This window comes from Meles meles, chromosome 2 (assembly GCF_922984935.1).
Source record: "Meles meles chromosome 2, mMelMel3.1 paternal haplotype, whole genome shotgun sequence".
Lineage (NCBI taxonomy): Eukaryota > Metazoa > Chordata > Mammalia > Carnivora > Mustelidae > Meles > Meles meles.
Window position 1 is genome coordinate 170,591,528 of NC_060067.1, and position 12,319 is coordinate 170,603,846.

The window sequence follows — 12,319 nt, forward strand, 5'->3', positions numbered from 1 at the left end:
AAACATTTCCAGTACATTTATTGACAAAAATCCACATTTAAGTTCACACCCATGTTGCTCAAGGGTCAGTTGTATCTATTTTGCTAGCAAACTTTTCCCTTGTGACAAGAACTTTTAATGTCTACTCTCTTAGTGGCTTCCAAATATTCAATAAAGTATTATTATTCATAGTCAGTATTTTGTACATTATATTCCTATGATTTGTTTTTTTTAATATTTTATTTATTTATTTGATGGACAGAGATCACAAGTAGGCAGAGAAGCAGGCAGAGAGAGAGGAGGAAACAGGCTCCCTGCTGAGCAGAGAGGCCGATTCAGAGCTGGATCCCAGGATCATGACCTGAGCCGAAGGCAGAGGCTTTAACTCACTGAGCCACCCAGGCGCACCCCTATGACTTGTTTTATAACTGAAACTTTGCACTTTTTGACTCCCTTCACCCATTTCATTCTACCCCTAACTCCCACTTCCGGCAATCAGCAGAATTTTTTTTTACCTCGAAACAGTTAAAATATGTGCATACCCTCTTTGCTTGAAGTAAAACCTTGTTCTGAATAAACAATATTTTCATATATATGGCATTCATGAGAACCCTCAGATTACAAAATAATTCCAAAATGTAAGGGCAATATCACACTAAGTCCCCCACTGACAGCAACTACAAAAGCTGGACTAAAAATGAAGACGGGTGGAGGGAGAGAAGAAGGAAAAGGAGGAGGAAGTGGAGGAGAGAAAGGGCAGTGGAAGAAGAGGTAAGCAGACAGATACAGCCCATAGTCTGGAGCAGTCTCCCTGGGTTGAAGAGACGGAACATGGAGGTCAGACCACCACTGCAGCCAGGACTTGAGCAGACAGTATCTGAGAGGAAAGGGAACCTCGGGAACATGAACCAAACATGCTGCTCAGACTTTGCATTCAAGGCACTTGCTGAATTTTTATATGAGTTGTAAATATAGGAGTTATAAAAGGAGGAGAAAACAAGCAGAAATCCACTGCCAAGAGGCTAAAAAGTTAAGAAGTTTTTGTCAATCCCACTCTGCCTGGGACTTGAAATTTAGGGTCTGATATGGAGCAGGAGCCCTGGCTTTCAGGTAAGACCCTTGATGGGCTATGCCTTAGGAGTCGGGTACACAGAAACAGAAAAGCCTGAAACCCCAATCCAGTCATCATCATTGTTTACTGGATCTAGGGGAATAGCCTTATTCAACTGTCCACCAGAAAAAAATTCAGTCTTCTCTGAAGGAAGATAACAGTATCCAGAGACACCACAATTTTTCACATATGATGTCAGGTACTTAACAGACAATTACAAAGCATGACAGAAAAGAAGAACAGATGACCAAAAACTAAGAGAAAAACCAGATAATATACTTACCAGATAATATACTGACCCACAGGTGATCTACATATTGTAATTATCGAAAAGGAATTTTAATAGATTACAATCACAATGTTTAAGAAAAGATTAAAAATAGAGAATTTTATCAGATACCTGGAATCTATATATAATTGATATAATAATAATTGAGATTAATAGTTCAATACATGGGTTTAACAGCAGGTGAGATACAGCACAAGAGGAGTAGGATAGACCCAAACAGAAGCAGAGAGGGGAAAAAAAGAACCGAAAACACGGAACAGAGCTGAGGTGGCACATTAAGCACAGATGAGAGTACTAATTGCATGTAAGACTGGAATCCCAAAAGAAGAGAAGGGGAGAAAGTAGCAGCAGCCACAAAGACAGTCACCAGGAGGCCGAAACAGATTCAAGAGATAGAGCTACAGATCCAAGAAGCTGTACGAATCACAACTAAGGGAAACACAAAGCAAACATGCCAAGCCCCTCCTACTAAACCTGCTGAGACCCAAATATAAAGAGAAAGTGTTAGAAGCATCCAGGATTGGGGTGGAGGGGGGATTTCTAATGGCAGATATAATAGTATGTACAATAGTACATACAGGCCTGACTCAGAGCTTGTTATTATCATATGCAAGTGTGATAACCTCTCTCACCCACTTTGCTATCAGGTGAAACTAAGGACGAAAGTTCAGACAACACCTTGTTAAAGTCCCAAAGTGAAATTCCTTTTTTATTAACTTGGAGCAGAATTCTGCAAGATAACAATCATGGCATTCAAATTTTTTCTATCTTCTTTGGTTTTCAGTTTTAAAAACCTGCCAGCATATAAAAAGAAAAGCTTTTTATTGAAGTCTGATGCTTCTCTAACTGATAAAATAAATAAAGAAAATACACCAGCTACTTAGTATCAACAGTATGCTAATATATACTCATAATTTCACTTTCCAGGAACCCAAGGCCCATAAAGTAGATAATAAAAAGAGTTATTGTCATGGCGTGATGAGACTGATCTCTTAACAGACAGAATACTTCTATGATACATACCTAGGAATGGTGAGCTCATCATCATTTCAAAGGATTCAGAAATTCATTCTGATTTTTTCAACAACTAAGAAAATTATTTGTCTTAGTTATTAACAGGAAAAGAAATCATATGCGAAAGCTTAAAAATAACATTGTGATAATAATCTACCAGCCCAGGCTCTGTGGGAGCTATCTGTCTTTCCCAAATGAAAATTGCCCTGAAAATGCTGGGACAGAAAAACAGGCTCAAAAACAAAAGTGTCCAGTCACCTAGCCCTTTCAAGAAGGCTATGGCTGTGACCAGGAATCACAGCTAGGAATCACATCCCCATTTATTTGGGGTTTAGATACTGCCCTGGTGAATGATAGCATAATAGAAAAACATGATTAAAGTTTTCACAGATGGTTTAGAGAAACCAAAAGAAGAAATGTTGGGAGAAAAAAATCAATACTTCTATTGGAAGACTAACTCTTAGACCTTTCAAAACCTATAATGCACATCAGCAACACACTCGTATGCAAGCTGAGGAAAAGAGCCCCTGTTGTTCATTTCCCTTCAAGTTCTGACATTCTCTTCTAAAAATCCTGAGAGTATCTACTAAAATCTACTAAAATATTATCTTCTCTAGCTCATGTGTGAAAGAAACCATCCATCCTCGGGAGTGATATCCATGACCAAGATCTGGCCAGCTGAGTAATTCCATCCCGTGGCCACAGTGACAGTTCAGAGATGGACATATGACCCAATCAAAGATAATGAAAATCAGTCTTGGGGTATGCTGGAAAGACTGAGAGAGAAGGAAAAGGAACCCTCTGTCCTGGTGGGATTATAAACAGGTGCAGCACTCTGGAAAACAAGATGGATGTTCCTCAAGAAATTAAAAATAGAAATACCATGCAATCCACTTGTATGGGTAATTCCACTTCTGGGTATTTATCCAAAGAAAATAAAAACACTAATTTGAAAAGATATGTGTACTGCTATGTTTACTGCAGCATTATTTGTAATAACCAAGATACAGAAGCAAGCTGTCCATCAACAGATGAATGCATAAAGAAGATGCAGTACAGACACACTCTTACACACATACACACAGAGACATACACAGTGGAATATTACTCAGCCATAAAAAAGAATGAGATCTTGCCATTTACAACCACTCTGGTGGATCTAGAGGGCATCATGCCAAGCGAAGTAAACAAGACAGAGAAAGACAAATACTGTATGATTTCACTTATATGTAGAATCTAAAAAACAAATGATCAAAAAAAAAAAAAACAACAGCAAAACAGAAACAGAACCATAAATACAGAGAACAAACTCGTGATTTACAAAGGGGAGTGAAGGGACAGGTAAAATAGGTGAAGGGGATTAAGTGACCCAAACTTCCAGTGATAAAATAAGTAAGTCATGGAAATGCAAAGTACAGTATGGGGATAGTCAATACTGTTGCAATAACTTTGTATGGTGACAGAGGGTGACTACGCTTATCATGATGAGCATTTCATTATGTATATAATTGTGAAGTCACCACACTGTACACTCAAAACTTATCATGTCAACTGTACTTCAATTAAGAATTACATATATCATGTAATTATGAGATATATATATCTGACAAAACACGAGATACAATGAGAAAGAAGAGATTGAGAAGCATGCTCACTCTTCAGCTAGACTTAAATTGAGATGCTGTAGCCTTTCTTCCCTACCCAAAAATGAAGCCAGTACGAAGAGCCAAGTGATCTAAGGTCCTGAATCAAAGAATCCCAGAAGCCAGCCGCGCCTGTACCCTTTTTTGCTTGGGCCACTGTGAGCAGAATGTTCTATCTTTTGTAGTAGGAAGAGTCTAAACTAGTGAGCTCACTCTGGAGAAAGGCAGCCATTCGAACAGATACAGAGGCACCTCAAAGCGGTGAGAGGCATCAAAAGGCTTCTCAGTTGGAAGTGCTAGTGACCAGGGGGATCAACAGCCAGATTAGACCATGGTTGGCAGACACGGAAAAAAACACATGTGCTTCGGAGAAAACATTCGGGACTGCACAGAACCCAGTGTAACACCAGGGTGTATATACAGTATCAGACCAGCCTCTGGCATGAAAATGAAAATTAAGATGATTTCATTCCATTCTAAGAGACTTTTCCCAAAACTAATCGAGCTACCAAATGTCTCAGTGCTTTCTGATAATAATAAGCAAGTGTAATTCCCAACAACGTAATAGCAGAGACCTACATTCAACTTTTCACTACAATTATCAATCACTATCCATCCAACTACTTTGATTAGAAGCCTTGCTCGGGATTAGGCTCACCTGCAGGCGCTCCGTTTCAGCTTATTTAAACTCAGCCGTCACCTTTCTGCTACCTTGTAGAAGACGAGCCACACACCCTCCAAACTGGATTGAAAGTGCCAACAAAGAACCGATGATCACTCTGCAGTAACTGAGCAACTGGCATAAAATTTCAAAGGCTTCCAAATTCTGTTGGCCACCTGCTCCTCCTCTGGATTTGAGAGAGCTCAAAGCAATGAGGCTGAACACTGACAACTGTCACTCTGTTCAGCCCACAGCTTCTGGGGTATGTTTACGTTGCTTGGTTATGATTCAGTGACGCAGGAGAAGCACAAACTGGGCCAAGCCTAATAGTCTGCGGCATTAATGGGCTTGGCTAACGTGTTTCTTAGAAACACTCCAGTTAAAGGCACCACTAGCTATGGTAACAGAATAAGAAGCCTTGTCTGCCACCCACCAGCCTTATGACTTTTGAGATCTCTCACTTCTGTACTTCGCTCATCGGCAGAATGTGAGAGTCGAATTAAATGATCACCGTCCAGAGCTAACAGTTGAGAAATGTGTGATCTCTAAACCTGGAAGCTTATGGACATGTGCCTCCCGGGCAGTGGTGTCTGGTACTCTGTCATTAAGTTACAGAGACAGTTAATATCATTCATGCTGCAATTCTGCAAGGTGATTTTCACATTAGAATTTCAAACTGAGCTGAAGTAAAGTGGGTTCTTTTTTTCGTTTTTTGTTTTTTTACCAAGTAAGACTTCACTCAGATTTTGAATTAAGAAAAGGTTTAGGCTAACAGTTAACCTTGGATTAATATTTGTTTTACTAATGTTAGCAACCTATCCCACGGTTGATTTTCTATTTCCTCCAGGAAATTTTTATGCCATGATAAAGTTCTGGACATTTTTACACATAAAACACACTGCTAGTGAACACTATTAACTGCTTATTTGAAAACAAACTATTTATAAAATCAAAAGAAATATAATCTAAATATACTCAGAGGAAAAAAAACACGAATGAGTCTGCCACCATATTCCTTCCTGTCACAGAGTCCTTTCCAAAAGGACTGGTGATAGGAAGCATGCCGGGTTTCATGGCTACAGCAATAGAGAATAAGCAAGAAAGTGTTCGAAGTCTTCTCTTCATTTTCTTTGTCAAGAGCTTGTTATCGAGCTCATTGCACAGAAGAGATCCAGGAGCAAGTGTGAAGGCACCACGGCCGTGGGTCCTGGGAACAGATGGCAGGAAGGCCTGGGGTCATCAAAGAGGACTTCGGGATCAACCAGCTCTGCATTCTGGCCCCCTCGTTCCCGAGCTGTGAACCCTTGGACAACGTATTTCATCTCTCTGAACCTCTGTGTCTCATCTTTATTTTAAAGAACCAAGAAGTACTTCCAAGGGCTGTTGAAGGGAGTAATGGAGGGAATTATGTATAGGAAATGGACTACAGTGTGCTTGCAACACTCTGCAGACTTCGCTTCCCTTTTCTTCTGGCCTATCCGTAGGCGACTCAGTTCAGACCACTACAAAGAGAGAAGGCAGACCGGTAAGAGCACTCTCTCCCCAGCCACTGATGAACAGGAAGGGGGCTGCTTTTCGTCCGAGCTGACAATCTCCAGTAACTACGAGCATAATTCCTGTGGCCAGGCTAGGGGACCACATGTGACTGAAGAAAGTAAAAGACAAATGGACCTCAGCAACGCACCTCATCCACCATGGGCAAAGCTTGATTCTCTTGCTTCTGCCTCAACATTCGGTGCTGGGGCTTTTCCCACACCGCTGTCACAGTGTGGGGACATCCAGTAGACTCTGCCTTGGTTTCAGGGTCCTATGCTCTCACCTGGGCCCTTTCAGATATTTCTAGTGGAAAAATCCGCAGCCCATGGCTATACCACATCCCTTCACTATCCCTGTGTTAATTCCCTGACTGGTTACCAGAAAAACCCACTCACCTTCCTCAGCTCTTTCCTGCCTCACTTCTCGTGGTATCATGAGGAGGAACAGAGATTCTAGAGAATGTCATGCCATGAGATGTAAGACCAGAAGAGTCATAACAGAGAACGTTTCTCCAGAAAACACAAGGTCAAGCTCGCCACGACCCAATTATCAGCATATGGACAAAGCAGAGTTCCAGGTCTGAGCGGCACCCCACTTGAGGAGCTCAGGAACAGGCCCCTCGGCAGGGCTTGTCCTCTCTACCCCCCAACCCCCAGCAGCCTTCCCGAGACCTCAGGAGCACACCTGCGCTGGAGCAGCACCGGGGTCCATGCACCCCGCAACAGGGAGAGGCCCACAGGCTGAGACACTCCAAGCCACAGCGTCGCAGCAGTCTGCTTTCAACGTGAAATCAGCTCCCTTCAGGAAACGTGCCCAACATCAAAAAGACTTGTGGAGGTACCTACTGCAACCTTAGGGAAAAGAAATGGAAACTAGAAAGTTCTTCCCAGCAAAGCAACTCTCAACCTTGGAACCTCTAAGACCCCTTGCAAGAGCTTCTCAAAAATGCAGGTAACCGGCACCACCCCTGGTACCCAGAAACTCTGGGACAGGCTGGGGCGTCTGTATGTGCTTGTAAACGCCAAGTCAAACGTTGAGAAATGCTGGCTTAGTGTACGACAGCTAGGGAGATGCAAATCTAACTCGGAATCAGATTCTTTCCAACACGGGCAGTGGGCAGCACCTCTCAAAGGCTGGTTGGTTGGACAAGGTTCTTAAAAAGGCAAGGGTGGATGGTTCTGGAAAGGAAAAGGGCTGGAAAAGGTTCTGTGGAGAAGAAACCTGGGAACAAGGAAGTTGAATTAAACTTCTGTCTTTACTTTAATAGGCCAGAATCTTTAATAGGCCAAGGTGCAATGTACCCTACAAAAAAGGAGTACATTTTCTAAGCTTATCTGATCACCAAAAACAAAAAAAAACCTCCTTTTGAAAAGCATTCTATGGTATTAGTAATCTGGAAACCACTTGGGTTAGTGCTGGTCTAATGTAATTGTCCCCCATTAACTGTTTCTACAAGTTTCCTAAAGCACAGCCTGACAAACATACTCATTTCAAAAGCTATTTGCATTCCCGCACTCCTGCCCCAGGGCTGAACCACCCGAGATTTCTTCAGAACCAGGCAATGAAGGTCCTATTTCCCACTTTTCCCCACCTAGGATGCTACTCCAAACAACTCAACACTTGGTTCTAATTTTCATCCCTTGTGTTTTGATATCTATCAGTCAGCTTCTTCCCCATAATAAAAGTAACATTCCTTGATTTTTTAATAATGAAGATGTTTGGCTCCTGCGGAGGCTCCCATCTGATCTTTATTTTAGGGCAAAGCTCCGTTGGATGAAGACTGATGGATTTAAGGCCTGAAAGGGAACTGTAGTAACTGTTGCTGGTTTTTTAGAGAATGCTTATATTCTGTAGCACTGTGAATTATTCTAAGAGTCTACACTCCCAAGTTTCTAATAAAATTAAAAAAAAAAAAAACAAACGCAGACTATATGAACATATATCTTTAGCTCTAGCCCATGTTCATTATACATATCCAGTCATTCCTCCCTCCATATCTGAAACAGCTCCCCAGGAACAAAGATGGCAGCAGCCACACCAGGTGGGTCACAGGCCCTCTAGCAGTCCTGACCCTTCTCCAGAGGCCCCTGCCACTGTTGCTGCCTCTGTGACAGCTCAAGGAGGTGGCCTAGGACCTGAGCCCTTTTTCAAATACCTGCTCTTCGAAAACAAAACTTTGCTCTCCGCTGTACAATTTGGAGACTGACCAAGAGTTAGGCGCAAGGTCTCACTTTCTCACCGCGGGGTGCCATTCGGGTCTCATTAATTTTTCTAACACTCCTTGACTAAAAGAAATGGCTAACGGTTTGGGGGTTTTTTTCCACTAAGCAGTTAGGTCCACTAGCTTATGAGTATTTATGTCCTAACAACTTAGTAGCTGTTCGAGAAAAGAGTCCAGTGAACTGAGAGAAACAGAATAGCTTTTGCCTCATCCCCCACCACCATCACTGACCAAGGGCATGTGTGCCTCTCACAGGCACTGCAGTGCTTCTCAGACCTTGGGACCAGATTAGATACCACACCTAATTTTGTGTAGCAGTTGCTTTTCATCACAGTAACTGCTGAAAATGTGGTTTCCCAGAGATGTGATATCATCTAAAGGAGCGGGGAGCAATCTAATGCTGAAAGTATGAACTACCTAGCAGTTTGCACAATGGCCAACAGAGATCTAGCATACTTTGCTTGAAAATTTACAATATTCCAAAGCACAGCTATGGATTCCCTTGGTACCCCAGTGTGGAAACCACTGACAGGTAAAAGACTCTTTCTGGGATGTTTTGTAACCCTTCTTGAGCCTTTCAGTCACCCAAATACGTGCCAGGAGGGCAGGTTGGGGGTTAAATGACCACGATGAGAAAGATGATACTTTCACCATATACAGACAGGAGGCAGAGATGATGTTTCAGCCTAACTGGCAAAAGATGAACGTTGCTTCTTTCATTTATGATGCCTCTCAGGTAGAGAGGCCTGATTTTTACCTCTTGGAGAGTACTGCATTATACCCTGCTTACCAATGAATAAAAGAAGAATTATTCAATACGCTGTTTATTTGATAAGATTTCCTTATGTAACCTTTCTGGTTTGGTTCACATATTATTCTCCTCATAAGCTGCTTATTTTCTATGGGTTAATGATTTGCTTGTATAATATTCTGGCATTATTCACTTTGGGCTTTGGATGCTATAAATCTCTTCCAAACCAATGTTGTAATAAGGTCTATATCTTTGCATAATCAGAAAAATAGCTATGCATATTAATTAGATCCTGGTAGAAATTAGATCTAGTTGACATAATAATTTTAATTTTATTTATTTGAGATTCATATGAAAAGATTTAAAGTCAGGGAATATTTTGCAAATCAAGGTAGCTTTAGAATGATAACAAAAAGCTCCCTGCTCTGCCCAGTCTGCGGATTTGGGTGGACAGCTTTCCCATCAAACACACGGATCCACTGCCTTACTTAGCCTGTTCCAAGTGAACGGAAATCAGAGAGCATGTTACAATCCTGAAGAGAATGAAATGGCATGGAGTCCACAAAAAGCTCCAAACTGAATACAGCAGATCTCTGGTCCTGTCCCAGCTCAGCTCTCAGAACCTCTGTGACCTGGACTAGGCTTGTCCATGACATGGAAGTTACTTGGCATTCCTGGGCCCACTCAGTCATGGTGCCAGCCAGAACTCCCAAACACCCTTTAACTACCATGCTTGAATCAGATTTGAAACCAGTACTTGTTCAACAGGCGAGAAAACTGAGGCTCAAGGATGTGAAGGGGTCATTGCAGGTCATCCGGCCAAGTGTAGCTAGGCTCGAGGTTCCCTGCCTGCCTGCCCAGAATTCACGCCATGCACAGAGCAGCTGGACCCATTTCTTTCAGCTCTACCAATCCACGATTCTTGTGATCAGAGAGAGCAAGGATTTATAGTAGTCTGTAAACCTCAGAAGAAAATAGAAATGTTAACAATCCAGTTATCTTGCTAAGTATCTGGACTCCTAGATCCCGAATAAGAGCTTCATGAGGGCAGGGACTTTCATCTCATGCTCACTTCTGTATTTCCAACTCCTAGAATACTGCCTAGTGCCTAGGAGACGCTCAGCAAATTTGTTGACTGAGTGCACTGGCATACTGTGAGAAAGGGTAACGATTCTGGGTAGTGTTAATACTTAGGTAATCAACATTCTGGAAGGAAATGAGTTACTGGACTTTTTAAAGTTTGCTTGGAGGAACTTTATTTCATGTTCCTCAGAATCAAATAATAATTTAGAGAAATAATGTCTGTGCTAAGTTCTCACTGGCTAGGATCTATTGAGGGTGGTATTATAATGTCCTTGTTATCCAATGGAATTATCCTGCTTATGACTTTTTGTCGTTGTTGCTTATTTGAAATGCTAGTCTCATAGGGCATACAAGTATGAAATAAATCAGAGCCAGAAGTCTACCATTTGTGTTGAGGGCTTCAAATTTGGACTCCCAAGGGGGGAGACACAGAGAAGAAAGCCATGCCCCTGGGTAACTGTGGCATTATGGGAACCGAGGTTGGATAGTATCTCCCCCCTTCAAAGGATCTATCCTGCAACGTTGGGGATTAATGCCCTTGCCACTGGCTCCTAGAACATCAGCATGTGGGGCTTCTATAGTATCATCTTTTCGGAACAGTCTGAAGTATTGCTGAGAACGTGACACCACTTGGCAACTTTATCCTAAGAAATTCAGTCATGTGTACACTCATTTTCATCCACAACTTGGTAGTTAGTTATCACTTACGTTTGTTCATACTGGGTCCAAGTTAGACAAGCGTTGAGTTGTTGAGAGTAGCATGCTAGTTGGGGAGACACAGGAAACAGGATCCCCTCACCTGGTTCTAACCTAATCAGCTCAGCTGGGGACACTGAGTGGAGGGCACTGGTGGGGTATGCTGTAGGGACGGCCAGGAGTCTGCAGCCCCAGAATAGTGTGAGCTGGGGAGTTAAGTTGGAAAGAAGCAGGCAGTGGATGAAAGTTCACCATTTAGACCAGAAGAAACAATACAGAGGGATAGAGTGAAAAGACAGAGAGTACAGAATGCTAGGGAACACCAATATGTAAGTGATGGGAAGAGGACTGTGCAGGATCAGCCAGACAAGTAGGGAAAAACTGTAAGAGCTCATTGTTACTTTATGTAACCCAAGGGAAGTTAGAGTTTAAAAGACAGTGGTCGGGGCACCTGGGTGGCTCAGTGGGTTAAGCCTCTGCCTTCCACTCAGGTCATGATCTCAGGGTCCTAGGATCGAGCCCCGCATCAGGCTCTCTGCTCAGCAGGGAGCCTGCTTCCCCCTCTCTCTCTCTCTGCTTGCCTCTCTGCCTACTTGTGATCTCTGTCTGTCGAATGAATAAGTAAATTCCTAAAAATAAATAAAAATTAAAAAAATAAATAAAAGACACGTCAAAGCATCAAATGATGGAGAGAAGGCAGGCCATGGTGATATCCATAATTTGGCTTCCAAGTACTAAAAATAATAATTAAGATGCCATGAATAAAATTGCAGTGAGATGAGCAATAATATGAAGCTCAAAACCCACAACACGACTTCAGGGCAAGAAGAGTTAGATGATGAAAACTACACAATCCTCACACAGTCAGCTAACCCACATTCCAACTTTAGGTCAGGATTCCAATTAGGACAATGGTCCAAGGCTACAGGTAAGTGCTTTATTTCACTTGGCTATGAAAAAATTATCTTAAAAGTCAAATGCTATTAATTTAATCCTTTTCTCCCTCTCTATCAAGACCTCTGTTCCTTGGCATGGCTCCCACATGCTTGGGAGTAAGGTGGTTATTCACATGTTTTATAAACGTAGAAAAACACATGTAATGATACAAGTAGCCCTGGCTGCAAGTCTTAATTATATATGAGATTTGGGTTCTTCTATCAATTCTGGGACATTCTTTCAATATATACCTTTCCTGTTTCTTACAAGCAAAAATCCTAAATAATATCCAACATTTTAATTTGTCAAGAAATAGAATTTTAAATATTAATTATCGTTATAGTCTAAAAGAATAGATATTTTAAATATTAATACATAAGAAAAAAGACCAGAGCCTCA

At 41.8% G+C, this 12,319-nt stretch overlaps 1 protein-coding gene across 8 annotated transcripts in view; it reads right to left on the reverse strand.

Moving 5' to 3' along the window:
- The window catches only part of CSGALNACT1 (chondroitin sulfate N-acetylgalactosaminyltransferase 1), a 332,179-nt gene that overhangs the window by 171,273 nt on the left and 148,587 nt on the right, over window positions 1–12,319 (reverse strand). The window contains exon 1 of one of the 8 annotated variants that reach the window (XM_045997364.1): window positions 4,695–4,864. The exons of the other annotated variants lie outside the window; for them this stretch is intronic. The gene's annotated coding sequence lies outside the window, so the exon portion shown is untranslated. Of the gene's footprint in view, window positions 1–4,694; window positions 4,865–12,319 lie in introns of those variants that run through there. 8 annotated transcript variants of the gene reach the window in all.